General features: G+C 40.5%; 1 protein-coding gene across 17 annotated transcripts in view; it reads right to left on the bottom strand.

Annotated features, from left to right (window-relative positions):
* Positions 1–14,959, bottom strand: part of ADGRL2 (adhesion G protein-coupled receptor L2) — a 394,446-nt gene that overhangs the window by 159,471 nt on the left and 220,016 nt on the right. For 6 of the 17 annotated variants that reach the window (XM_075759767.1, XM_075759782.1, XM_075759771.1 and 3 more), the window contains exon 1: positions 109–956. The exons of 1 other annotated variant lie outside the window; for it this stretch is intronic. The gene's annotated coding sequence lies outside the window, so the exon portion shown is untranslated. Of the gene's footprint in view, positions 1–108; positions 958–1,597; positions 1,819–14,959 lie in introns of those variants that run through there. 10 more of the 17 variants (XM_075759785.1, XM_075759779.1, XM_075759781.1 and 7 more) reach the window with 4 other exon arrangements.

Here is a 14,959-nt window from a genome sequence, read left to right as displayed (position 1 = left end):
CAGACCCTGAAGTGTCTCCCCGCGGCGGCTCGGTGGGGACAGCCAGAAGCGGGGAGCAAGGCGCCCGAAAGAAACGAGCGTTGAGGCTGCAGCGCGGGGCTCCGCTACCTCTGTCTGGGAGCCGAAGGCGGGCCGGGATCTCTCGCCCGGCGGGACCCGCGAACCGGGTCACCCCGCCGAGCGCAGGGCTGCGGGAGGAGCGCGGCGGAGTTAGTCCCGGGGCTCCGGCGGCGGAGCGGGGAGCGGGGCGGGCGGGCGAGCGCCGGGCTCGGGCGGGGAGCGGGAGGCAGCTGGCTCTGCGGCTCGGCGGGCTGGGGCAGCGCCAGAGCAGAAGGCGGCTTCTCCTCCAAGCAGCCAGCCGGGAGGCTTTTCTGGGCTAAGTCAACATTTTCCTGCAGTTTCCGACACTCCGTTCCGCACGAAACGTACGATACAGCCAGGCTCCGCACGCACGCCACAAAAAGAAATTAAATTAAAAATAAAAAACGAAACGGAAGGGACGACGGGCGCAGTGTGTGTGCCCAGCCTTTGGAGTCCTTTCTGTGTAACGATCAGGAGACGGGAAGCCGAGGCGATGCCAGCAGCAGGAGTAGCGGGGAACAACTCGAAAATGTTACAAAGGACGACCCCCCCCCCCCCTCCCCCGTGTCTCTGTCGCTCGCACCGACCGGATTTACATCTCCCAGGATGACATTCTGGCCTCTGGCGGGGTGCGGGTCCGGCCCCTCGTCGGATTTTCTCCTCTTCCTCCCGGTGCTGCTGCCCCGCCAGCGACTGGAGACCGAGCGCCGGGCGCGGAGCTAGTAACGCTGCGCAGCAATAGCAAAAACGCGATACATACACACCACCAAAAAAAAAAAAATCCCAATGAATTGTATCGCAGCCTCCTTCTGCTCATGCACCCTCTCCGTGTGTGATTGGGGATTGCGAAGTCCTGACACAGATCCGCCGGCTCTGAACTGGAGTCACCTCCAGCCTCCTCCCCCTCCAATCTCCACCCCCTCTCCCTCCGCTCCCCACCCCTGGGCTCAGCTAATCATATAAACATATTATCACGTAGAGCAGCACCGGCGAAGGACAAAAATCTCTCCATCCTGCACTCTCCCCCTTCCCCCCTTTATTCCAGCTGGGGGGGGGGGGGTGTGTGTGAAGGCTAATAACAACCGCCCGGCCGCTCGGCACCGAAGGCCGAGCAGCTCGGTTGCGCGCCAGCGCTGCCCGCTCCCCAACCCATCGCCGCGGCTGCAGAGGGGCGCGCACCCCCGCGGAGCCGCCCGCCCGCCGCTGCGGAGCCGCCGGGCGCCCCTGCCCGGCGCCTCGGGCCCCCTCGTTCCCCGGTCCTGGGGCCTCGGGCCTGCCGCCGCCCCCCTCTCCCTTCCCCGGCTGCTGCTGGCGCGCTGCAGGCCGGCAGGCGTCTCCGCGGCACTTTCTCCTTGGCCGTATCCTCCAGCGCGACCGCGACCGCGCACCGAACTTGTGCGGCGGGCCCCGCTGAGGTGCTGCGCGGAGCGGGGCTGCCCGGGCCGGGCCAACTCACTGCACCACTGCGTGTGTGTGCTCCCCCCCCCCCCCCCGTCTGCACCCAAAAATAATTCACCAGGCTGGGCGACTAGCGGGCGAGAGCAGGCGGAGGGGCGGGAGGAAGGGAGATCTCAGCTCCCCGATGCTTTCGCGGCTCCCGTGGCCCTTTCCCTTCGTTTCCTCGCACTGAAATTGCCCGGCTCCTGCTCGCCGAGCGCGGTTCCTTGCGCCGCTCCGCCCGCACCAGCCGTCAGGGCCGGCGCCGCGAAGCACAGCGATGCGTAGGGAAAACGTGTCAGGACAGGGTAAACAGCGCTTGGAAACGATTTAAAGGATACTAAGTTGACTCATTCCCGTGCTCAGATACAGAACGCGGTCTAGTAGAGCTGTTGCGTTCTTTCCAAAAACCTGCTCTTAGAAACCAGGGTTTGGGTTGTCGGTAGGGTTGGGGTTTTTTTTTTCCTCTGTATTGATGCAAGACACCGAGGATCCGCTCTGACCTTTCAGGATGTGCAACATGAACAATTTCCAGCTCTCAAGGTCAGGGAGAAGCAGCTGGGCGTTAGCAAGGGCTCGTTTCTGCGAGGGGCGCGGCGTGGCCAGGCCCCGGGGGGGGACGCGGGGCCCGCGGGGGGCCGGGGCCGCTGGGAGCGCCCCTGTGCGCTGCCCGCCGGCTCCGCGCTCGGCCAAGGCTGCGCTGAGGCAGCGCCGGGCTGCGGTGGCCACGGGGAGAAGCGGAGGTAAAGCCACACATCAAAGCAGCGCAGACCTGTCCTGATAACGCCCCTCTCGCCGTTGTTTGAGGGTTGTTTTTTTTACCCATTCCCCTCCTTTTCTAGCTGGAGCACTGAAATGAAATCCTCCCTCTACCCACAGAATCGTTGTGCGCAAGACAGGACCACTCGGGGCTCCATCAACTCTTTTAGGTCCAAAGCGTATTGACAATTCAGCTTAAAACACCCACACCCCACCAGGAAATCGGGATCATTACCTTTGTTAAAGGCAATGATTTATTTTTAACTTCATTATTTTGACGTCCCTGCATACCTGAGCAATTGGTGTTCCTCTTCAGAAAATCGTAACGTGTGTCAAGAGAAACATCACATGTTTAAAAGGAAACTGGATCTTTAAGACCTTGCAACATGTGAGGTAGTAAGAATGATAAAGCTGGTCCGGGGCTCTTCAAAACCATGTTAAACTTTTCAACAGTGCTAGCAATAATCCCGGGGATTAGTATCTAAAATCACTGAAATATGGGCACGCCACAGCCACGCTGGCCTTCCTCCACTCACGGTACCTGTTGAGGGGACTGGGAAGTGGAAGAGCGATCCCAGGTCTATAGGACCAAAGGAGTAGTTCTGCCATAGTGAGTAGTGCATCTTCCTGGGACCGGTTTTAACTGGGTTAAATCTGCAAACTGCCTCAAAACCAAACTCAGCATGGGAGGACGGGAGATCGTGTGACTGTGTGATAGTTTCGTACCTACTATATATAGCTAAAAGTTAAAAGTATGGGTTACTGTGAGAGAAAAATGTAGCAAAAGAGCAGGTTCTCTATTTTTTCCCCAGTTTTTAAGTCCTTTGTGTCCCTAATATAGCCAACAGCCCTTTCTTGCTGAAAATATCCTTATAAATGTCTGTATAAACCCTAAATAATCCCTTATGCATTTCTAATGGAATTAAATCACACAGGCATTTTGATGTATTTTATTAGAAGCTGATTTTCATTGAAAGGGCTGGATGCATCTGTTATGGAAACATGCTTAAAAAGAAGGTCATAGAAATGTAAAGATACACATATTGATTGGCTATCTTTTTACCAGAGTTTTAAAACATGTCATTAACAAATACTACTTTTTTTTTTCTTTCTCCTCAAATAAATGTGATTGCAGATAAGCAGCGATGGCCAGAAAACAGTCAAGAATATAAGAATTATGTGGGCTTGGTAGTTTTCCTTTGATAGGACGTGAGAGAGAAAAATTCTTCTATTTGGAGCAAAAATTCAGTTGGTTTCTGTAAATTTTTTAACCCATAGAAAGATTGAAAAGAACTGCAGAACTAAGGCCTTGTGTTAATATTTGCTGAAGTCGAAGTGAATTCACCTACGTGGATTCAACTGCAGGACTGAAATTTATTTTCCCCCTTTTCATGGAATCACATTTCTTTCTACATGCAGAAATGGAATTTTACAACTCTAGTTGTAAAACTGAGTTTTAAACAATTGGTAAAAATGCAGACAGACCTTTCGTCATTTGTTTCAAAAACACATGCTTCCATTAATTCTCATTAAATCTGGATTAAGATATAAGAATACCTGGCAGAGGTGTATATTGTTTTGGCAAGTAAAATATTCAAAATTCAAGCGATTAATTGTACTTCACATGAATCAGCATCTGTTTCTTTAAAACAGGAAAATTGTATACACATATGCCCATGGTGTACTTGAATCTGATCCTGTAGGTTTTACTCAGCCACAATTATTGCCAGATTTGAATATTCATATATAAGAAGGAATTGTAACAAACCAAGTTTCTTTTCACCATTAAAACTGCCTACTATTTGCTTTTTGCCGTATCCTTATAAAATATATATCTCATTCCATAAGGACTCCACAAGTAAGTATGGACAAGTAGATTTTGCTTAAAACCTTGCTTTGCTGCAACAGTGCAAAATATCTAGCTTGAAAACACTACAAGAAATGTTATAATCTTAGCAAAATCAATTGGTAATATTTTATTTGCCCCTGTTACTAATGTTAAATTTTGTAGTGTTTCATGTTAAGCTGTATATTCTGTTTGTATTGCTCTTGAATTGCTTTGGTCAACCTCCTTGAAAAACTAAAAGCAAATTCAGTAATTTTTTAAATAATCACAAGAGCCATGTATCAATTAGCATTTCTTGGGACTACGTGTGGGACAGAGACAACTGGAAAAGATTTAACTGTCAGCTGTGTGCTTGAAGGAGATGCATCTGAGGAAGATGATTTAACTTGCGGCAAAAATTAGCCAAATTATGATGTCTGTAATATGATCTCGTAGACTCCACTAGAGGTGTTTTTGCCATAGAATTGCAGCTTACATCTGCCTATTCTTAAAAAACGTTAATTTAAAATCTTTTAATATCTTGATAAATAGTATTTTGTATTGCCCTAAGTGTCAGTTCCCCATGAGAAATGTTTACAAAGATTTTATGCAACTATTTTTTATTACTGGAGTTTTATGACTGAACTTTAAATACTGACATTTCCTCCTATCTGTTTATACTCCTGTGGAACAGCGTATCAATGAACTTATAATTAGAAGTAATGTTAGCAAAGACTGACAGAAGAGGTTGTATATATGTAGCGCACAGTAGCATCAGCTAAATGGGTGTAATATAAGACACGGTTTAATTGGTGTAACGTAAAGACATGGGGTTTTTTTTCCATGGTATATGGAAAAGTAACAAACCATTACCTGATTTTACCATTTCAACACAAAACTGAAAAGGCAAAATTTGCTTGTTTTATTTAGGAAAATCCCCGATTAATTTTGCAGGCAAATTTATATAAATAAAGTGTGAATGATACAACCCGTAAGAGGAAATATCCAATGTATTGTCTTAAAAGTTTGGAAATATATCTTGACAATTACCAGTCTTTTAAACTAAGTAATTGATTTTAGTGTCACTTGGGAAAAAATGAAACCCCATCAGTAAAATAAGAGAATTCTGCAGCTGTTCCTAACAAATACATCTAACATGAATTTGCATTTTACATAGTTTACTTCAGTAATCAATTTTAAACGACTCATAATCTATATCATTATTTAAGAAATGACAAAATCATTGACTTACTCATAACACTTGCGTAATTGTTTTTAAAAATAAATTCTACACATGACTAAGGAAACACCCATTTCCATTTGCTTTATGTTAAATCAACATCTAACCACTCATGGTGATTTCATTCAAAGAAAACAGAAGGAACACATTAGCTGTGTGGTTAAAGAGATTGATGGGCTTCAAACATTTTACCCATGGATTTTTTTTCGAACTGTAGAAACTCATGGTTTTAATTTAAATAGCTTCAAGAAAATGAAGATCATTTATTCAACAAAGCTGTTGTTTCTTGTTTCTTAGACAGAAATTAATTTAATTTTGTTTAATTAAGTAATATTAGAAACAACCTTGTTCCGAGAAAATGCAGCTATGAAACAAAAGCATGTGTATGCCATATTAACTAGGTATTCTGAAACAGAATTTTTGTATCACGTTAATAAATTAGATCAATATGATTTTCACCAGTGAATTTAGATGCATTTTTTTGTGTTCACACTAAGACATTGCAGTTGCCTCTCCACTCTCTGAAAAGTAAATCTGGGGGAGCGATGGAGCTCCGTGTTATTGAAGAAGTACATTCCTTGCTTTGGGTATTTATGGGTGTATGTTGGTGGTGAAAAGTTTACAGTTTAATGCTGCAGGCATTTATAAAGGCCAAAGAGTTTTCAAGATTGAGCTGTTAGGAGTCACGTAGCAGAACACGTTTAAAAAGAGACAACTACAATTCCCTGTTTTCATATGAAAAGCTCAACACAGAAGCTGAAACGATCATACCAGGAAAGGAACTGCAGTGCTGAGCTTTTGGGGAAAGAGATATGTCATGAGATCCCAATTCTCCAAATAGTTTTGCACATTTCTAGGTCCCCTTTTCTCCAATTGCTATATCTGCATAGGCATTACTTCTACATTTGGGCAGCAAAGAATGTTTTATAAGGAAAGAAGCAAGGCCCAAGAGAATAGTAAGAAATTAGATAGGTTTTTTTCTATTTAAAATAAATGTAATTTTTCCTGGCAGGTAAGGAGCTCCTTCTCCTCCTTCCCCTTACACGACTATATTATACAATTTGCTATGACTTTGCTAAATCTCTCTCTCTTTCACTCGGTAATTTGCAGTCAGAGAAGTACCCCATATCTCAGACTGGCATCTGTGGAGGTCACTGCGTATTCTCACCACCTCTCCTCACCTCTTGCTACCCTACTGCTTGATATAACAGAATGAGAAGATTTGAAACTGAATGGGAGAAGGAGTGGATGTCTATGCTAAACCCCTATACCTCTTATGATTTGCTTTATCAAACTCTAGTGCAGATCTAGAACTTACATTCATTATAGAGTGCTTTTAACTGTAATATTACCTAGGTCGCTGGCCCCTCTTCTCTTGCTTCTGTGTCACAAAATGAAAGGTGATGCAAAAAAGATGAACATAGAATGGAGAAGTCAAAGGCAAACCACTGTATTTGCAAGTATGAATCCATGAAGGCTTTCTCTCGTTACCCATGCATCTACTATAATCATCCTGGGCACTATTAAAATCCGTGTTCTTGATGGCATATGCCAAGATTTGAAGATACATTAACCTTTATCTGCACAGGTCTACAAACTTGTAAAGATTTAGATGCCTACATTTGGAGTAAGGTTAAATTTACTTTCTTGAGAAGTCATGGGATAAAATACATCCAATTCTTGGACCACTGACCAGAACTCAGGCCTCCCCATTCCAATTGACTGCCCAAATCATTAAGCTACAGAGTCATGTTCCCTCCAGTGCTCTCACTTTCTAGCCCAGTGAATCCTGAATCATTTTCTGCCTGTGCATGACTTTAACAGGAGAAGTGGAGAATATCTCCATCTCCCATCAGGCTGTGGGTTAGAGAACTGTTTAGCTGGGGAGAGATATGCCTTTAAATGCTGTCAGGTGGAGGAGAGAACTGATCCTGTTTCACACACTTGGACAGCCTCTAACTTGTAGAATAAAGCTGTAGAATAAAGGTTGTAGAAGAAAGCTACACCTTTAAGAGAAAGTGGTGATTACCACTGGGTTTAGTGACAGGCTAACTGTGTTGGTGGGTGTCAGGTGCTCTTAGAGTATGACTGTCACCTTAACTGCTCAGCTTTGTTTATCAGACAGCCTTAGCAATGATGTAGGCGCAGAGCTCCTTAGTCGTTGTCTTGATGGAAGCAATATTTGGCGTGATGAGCATTAGAGCTGTAGGTAAATTTGATGTAAAAACATGGAAGTTCCTATTGAACAGAGGCATCTTCCCCACGTAGGCAGCATTGAAGCAGACGGGGCTTTAAACTGAAGGACTTAAATTCCTTCCACGTTTCTCTTTAGGAGTCTAGTTGTTGGAATTCTGTACGATGCCTACATGAAAATCTGGTCCATAGTCACAATAATCAAGTTCAGAGATATGGTAATAGGTTATGAACAGGAAAGAACGGGGTGCTCACGATCAATCATGAGCAGAAAAGAACCTCCCACTGGGACTTCCTCACCTCATGATTGCAACTTTCAAATTCCCTTATAGAAAGGTGGGGCATGAGACCCATATTTGCTTCCAAATTTGCATATTTCAGTTCACATGTACTGTTTTCCCAGTGTGCCACCAGGTGTTATTCTGTAACAAGTGGGGTTTTTTGTTGTTTTCTTTTTTAATTTAGAATTTTCAATTGGTAGCTTTAATCAAGACGATGTGTAAGTCCTGCTTTACGTACAGTTCATCTGGTTCTGCTTCTCAGTTTCCCATGCCGCTCTGGAAGTCCTCATAACCTCAGTTGATTGGTTATACTTGCTTTGATTTTGTTTTGCGGTTTAAACCAAGGACTTAGTCCCTTATATTTTTCTATAAGAATATATTTTTTCCTCTTGGTACTGATTGCCATTGAAATGCTGACAGTTATGTGATTGGCTCCCTCTGGAGCGGATACCAGAGATGCATCATGGATCAGTGGTCCGAGAGCCTGGAAACAGCAGCAAATTCAGTCTCTCCCCCCTCCCCATCAACTTTGTACATCGGCACTGCTTTGCAATCCATCTCAGCTGGCATGGGCAGAGCATGGAGAGGGAGACCCAGATTTGTTTCCAGGCTTACATCTTCTAGTTCACATTTTGTCATGCTTGTGTTACATTGCCAGGTGTAACTCTGGCAGCTGTGAGAACAGTCATTTTCCTTCACTGAAACTGCCTATAAAAGCCTCTGTTTCAGTAATGATTTGTTATACATTACAAACACCTGCAGCACATGGGAATTAATATCACCAAAGTATAGGGATCAAAGATATTCCACCTTTTTTTCTTTAATTAAATGATCATTTACTTCTGACAGACCTCGATGTTTTTGACAAATAGTATTTGAATCTGATTGAAGGTATGGTTACGCCTTTCTAAAAACACTGCAGTCAAAGAATGATATTACTACCATGCTCCTGTTGTGAGGAACATCGATTGACTGCTTAGTACTACTGCTAATTATAAATATTAAAATATATTCAATAATTAATTAAGATGCTATTCCCCACCTCACTATGAGCACTGGCTGCTGTTTGTTGAATAATCAGCACCAAAATAGGATCTTTTCATATTATACCTGGTATAATCATAGTACTACATTTAATATATCATTAAGACAACACACTTAAGCTTTTATTGCATGCTTGAAAGCAAAGTGATACTCCATATGCATTTACACAGGAACAGGAGAATTTCCTGCGTATGCAACCGCTGAATCTTACTGAAGAATAAACCACAAATTTGCATTGAACCACTTAGGTGCCCAGTTTTACCTTTCTGTTTTCTCTTCCTGTCGCCTCTCTATATGGCTACGTTGATTTAATTTGCTTTCTTTAGAATTTTTGTTGATAGTAAAATTAATGTGCAAAATTCCCTATCAGTTGTATATATTAATATAATTCCCTCTCAAATACAGCTCATTGAAATTAGCACTGGTAAAAGGTGAGATACATATTCATATGCTTATTTACATAAATCCCATTCAGCTTTATGCACCCTAAGCTTTAATGCAAAGTATCTACTACCGCAGGTAATTTTAGCACAAGCAAAACAGCACATAAGTGACATCTGACTTCCCAAAGATTAGATGTCTTTTAATAAATAGCTTATTTGAAGAGAAAAAATTCTGTAAGAAATTATGTTTTTGACATTGTAATTTTTATGAATAAAGATTTAATTTAATTTAATATTCTGCATATTTTTGCCACTTAGTACAACCTAGTTTTCAGTTTCCAAGGAATTTATTGGTCAAAATTTATCACCTTATAAGCCATTATCATAGTAAACCTTACAAATTAGATCTTTTATTAGAGTGCTAAAGTTGGCAGACCAACTCTATTCTGCCTTGCAACTGAATTCACCTACGTTTTCAAAAAGCTTAGTATATATATGGTAATACATTTGTTTCCTTTGGGAAAACTAGTGTCTTTACAACCACAAGTTGAAACCAGTGATGTATTTCTCCAACGAATCACACAGAATTGGTTCTTTGCAAATTACATAAATTGTGCACGACGCCTAATTTATGTTACAGTATAAGACGGTGTATTAATCTGTTAATAAACTAAACTTTTCAGTAAGAACTATAGTACGAAGCAATTCATAAGATAGCGTACACGCTAGACCACAAAGTAAGTTTTACAAAAAGAAGTATATACTGGGAACTGTTCTATGCAGCACAACATTTTCATCAGTTCTAGTGAGCAATGTATCTTTAAAATCAGTTGCAATATGCATACTGCTCTGCAGATTATTTTCTTGGATTATAGAAGGCTAACTATAAGAAAAGTCATTGGGTCATTATCTATATAGGTTTAGGGAATTAAGGCATCATCTATTCCTTGTTGTGAAAGACGTTTGCTACTAAAAATATAAAGTGAAATCTACGACGTGCAGGTGCAGATTCTACTTAACAATGCAGCTCTGTTTGTGTAAGTGATGTTTTCCTTGGTAAACAGGAGCTGCAAGGTCATGAGACAGACAATGGCACATACCTCTCAGAAAATTATGCTTTACTGTATAGACATGCAATTTTTATATTCCCCTTAGCATAATGCAGCAACACATTGTGACTTATAGCAGTCTCTATTTTTCACAATTTTCCAGTTAATGAAAGTAATGTTTAAATACTCTGAAGTTAGATTATTAACTTCTACAAAACAGAAACAGATGTGTGTCTTAGTATGCCATTAAATTTATGATTTACATAGTATTCTTGAATACAGCTGAGCAGAGGCCAATGATTATAATTTGCTCTAGATTTACAATAACCTGATCTGGTTTTTGTAAGTACTGAAACACTTTAAACAAAATTAGAAAGCCGTTGTGCTCTGTGTGATTAAAGATGCAATTCCCTTTGGGGTAATGAGAAGAGTTAGAACATGTTTCTTTCTTTATGGATGTTTCTATTATAAACACGAGTACCATATATTATGTATTTTTCTTACTATTTCCTTGTTTTTAATTATAAAATAAACTGATTGAGTTGTACTGGAGTTACACTGAAACAATGCCAAAATCTAGCTAAAGAATGCATACAGAGGTTCATAAAAATCCTTAAAATTCTTCCGAGGGTCTTAAGATCTTGTTAGAAAAATACTAGTTCCTTATAGATTGCAGAGACCAAAACATCTCTCTGATTTAAAACTACACAATTTAAAGATTTATTTTAAAAGCTAACACATTTCTCAGCTTATGAAACTATGTTAACGCACAAAGTTTTACAGGACAAAGTTTCAATGGATTCATAGCAATTTACATCTGGGAGATACAGATTTGCTGTATCTAATGGCAGAAATGACAACTGGAATGAATGTACACTTTAAAACCCAGTGTATCATCTATGGGTAGAGATCAACTTGTCTTGTTGCTTCACTAAGTACTGAATTTTTTAAAAAAGAGGCAAAATGAGATTAGATATGTCAGATATAAGCAAGTGGCATGCCAGGGGAATACCCTGTGTATGAATATTTAAGGCCTGAGTCAAGGATTCTGAAAATCAGAAGTTAGGCTTATAAAGATGTATGGATTCAGAATTAGGTAGAAACGGCGTATTTTCAAATTCTAATCCAGGACTCTAAAAAGGATTTCTTTTGTGGCCAAAATGGACGCCATTTAGCATGGTAATTCACTTTTCACATGGAAAGGTGACATAGCAAGAAAGTGTACCCATCAGTTTCACAGGGGCTTTTTATAATAATTTTAAGGCTACCTCAACTGTTCTTTGCATATCGCCTCCCAAAAACCTAATAGATTTTATGAACATAGAAGTACTGATCCAGGCCTTTAATTTACATACTATGCAGAATATAATAGTATTTCAAATATTATGTTATTCATTTGCTATTTTACATAAACCATTGAAGATAATATATGCTCAATATTATATATTCATATTTAATCATACTACAATATATATATTTATATTTATCTTTACCTCTGATGAAATGTTTAATATTATTAATCCTTTCATTTTAATTATATATAATTAACTATCATTAAAACAGGAACATTACCTTTTAATAAAAATTTAATCATACATTTACTCAAGCACAGGATCAAAATGCTACACACGGATGAGATGTCCTGAAAGTGATTGAATGCATTCAATTTACTTGGTCGGTCACTCTTCCAGTGCACTTAGAGATTGCCATTTGTGCTTCACTCAAGGGATCTCCAAGGGTAAGCTCCCGCGCTCCTACCACGTTCTTTGCCTCGGGATTACAGTGTTAGACAGTCGGATAGACTGAGCCACAAGCACAGCGCTCAGCCTGTGTGTCGCTCCAAATTCAGCTGGCAGTTTTGTCTGTGCACCCCCTGATAGCTATAGCATATGGCCCGTTACAGATACTTTTGCACTGGGCCGTGGATTGGCGTAATGCAGCACTGGTAGAATTCTTGACCCAGGCAGACTGATGTGCACACATTTCATTTTAGGAAAGGATGAGAATCACTGTGGATTTTTGCTGGGGGATCTGACAATGGCGACTGAAATGAAAAAATGGTAGGAGAAAGAAAAATTTTCCATGGCACATTAAGGCTGAAGTGCATATAACTGGACTAGTTTTGTGGTTTCATCTGAACTTTCTGGGAAGTATTTCTATTAAACACATAATTACCCACGCAAGAGGCGTTAGGCTGACAACAGGAGACTGGCAAACATAGTAACTAATTCAAGTTTAAGTTACATCTAGGGAAGAATAAATATTAGATAATTGTTTGTTTCCTTCTTGAAAAAAATGCATATGGATATGGAGTAAATTATTGGCAGGAATGAATGGCATCAGGACATCGGAACCTCATGCTTACTTTTCACCTGCAACTTAACATAAGCTGAGGCCCTGCTTCTGCAAACACGCAGGTTTAGGTGAGCAAACTTTTGCCGAACCAAGATCATATCCGCAGTCCTACAAATATTTATGCCTGTTAAATCTCATCAACAATAGTTACTTAGAAACCACAGATATAGGGAAATGTGTCATCTCACGTCTTGTATGAGAATTGATGGTGAGTTTTGGAGAAGGAGTTTTTAATTGTTCTGGTAAATTCATACTAACTCACTGAGTCCCAGAGTACGGAATTGTGTTTGCAGCAAACTGTTGTTCGAGGAGCCCTGTGTGATTAACTTGGAGACTGGAGGTAGAAACTGCAGATGAGAATTCCATATGTCTGAGGCAAAGCACCCGAAAGGAAAGCTCACATTTTACTGACAGAGCGTGGGATGGCCATTATAGGAATATATTGTATTGATAAAAAGGGAAAACACCTGGTCAGCAAAGGATTTGTAATATTTTTTCATATTAGTTATTTTAAAGTCATATTAAGCTGTCGGAAGACTTTGGTTCATTATGAACACTCCATTTCTTAAAGATGCTCGGTGAGTCTGGATGCACTTAGCATAATTTATTTTCCAATTGACTCTAAGTTGCCCAGACCTACTTCTATTGAAGTCAACTTTTTTTTTTTCCCAAAGAGAATTAAATCAAGTTTAATTTTTCTTCAAAAAGAGACTTAGTTAGATTTCTTAATTGTCAATTGTCTTCAAACAATTACTGCATGACAACGTTTTTTAATAAATGAAAATCCAATAAATTTTGTGATTCCTTATATTAAAGCCCACTCTAAAAACATTTGTCTGGTGCAATTACTCAGCAAGTCAGAATAAGTGGGAAGTTCAAAACTGTATTTATATTGGGTTTGAACCTTCCTAATGTGATTTAAAATTACCTTATCCCAAAATACATTTAAATCTCAAAGGGGATTGTATTTTAAATGTTTCTGTGGCTGGAAGGCTTCATACATTAGAAAAATATTAACTAAAAATACAATGGACCCTTTTCTACTCTTTTCTTTGTATTTCCCGGAGCTATTTCATATTAATATTGACATGGGTAAGACAATTCAACAAACTTCAGAGTGATAACGAGGTCTTTTTGCAATGGCTCTTTTGTTGAGCAGTGAAGCTATGTGGAGCGGGGCAGGTTTTGACTATTCAGTTCCTGCCATTCCAACCACTCTCTAGTGCATAAGACTCAGGTCAGAAAGTTTAAGTGTCTAAAATCTAGAGACTGCCTGTTTTCAGAAAATACCAAAATAGAGATTCTAGTAAAAATCTGTAGGAGAACTTTCCATCTTCTGACAAGACATGTTTTACTTATGCAGAACTGGTCTTTGTTGAAGAGCTTCTGTCTTCATTATTTAATTTCTTTGTGGAGCTTACAGTCAACATGACCCCGTTGAGTTCTTTATTTAATATGTTTCAGAGCACAGGACACCTGCCGACTTCTTTAATAACGAGTTGTCCTCAGTTGGCTTGTATGTGAAAAATGCAGCAGAGGCAAGTAAACAATAACCTTAGACATTAAGACTGATTCCATTAAAAAATAAAATAAAACTATGTCCAGGCTCCACACCCGAAGTCCGTAAAATAAATTCACAAGGGCTTTTCACAGCATGGAATCCAGGCGGATTTTTTTTTTAATTGAATTCTGTTCTGTGTAAGTGCAGCTCAGTGGAATTCAATTTCCATGTAGGCTCCCAGGAAAGAAATACATGCTAAGTATTTTTATTGCTAATGTTTTGGATTTAGTTTCTTAAGTATTATTTAGATTTGACTGTGGACAGAGTTACTAGTGTTTGCCATAACACAGTGCTCTGTGTCTTTTGTTGGAGAAGGGACTCTTTAAAAAAGGATTGGCTAAAGCACAGAAATTTAACCATGAATAAATTCCAGGGCTTTGTATTGTATTAATAAGGCTCAAAATCTACTTCTTTGTACAAACCCTATGAATTTGATGGAAAATCTCCATATTCCTAATTCAACTTTTATTTTTTGTCCCACATTAATATATTTTCCCTATTTTGTTGGAAGGCTCTTTCACACTTTGTTGGGAGAAGTTTGGGGAGACAGTCTTATAGATGATTCAGGGAAGCCCTACAGTCTCAGTCCTGCCGTTCATAAGGGAAGAACTCTACTAAGATCAATGAGTCCTCCTTCTGCTCTGAGTGAATGGTAACTAAAACAGAGAAATCAGACTTTGACCAATTAATTTGTCTTAATTGGCTTTATTCTGCGCTCATTCACATCATTTCTCCTGCAATTCTTTCACTT

Source organism: Balearica regulorum, chromosome 8 (assembly GCF_011004875.1).
Source record: "Balearica regulorum gibbericeps isolate bBalReg1 chromosome 8, bBalReg1.pri, whole genome shotgun sequence".
NCBI lineage: Eukaryota > Metazoa > Chordata > Aves > Gruiformes > Gruidae > Balearica > Balearica regulorum.
The sequence above is the reverse complement of the archived record's forward strand: the minus strand, read 5'-3'. Positions and strand labels throughout refer to the sequence as shown.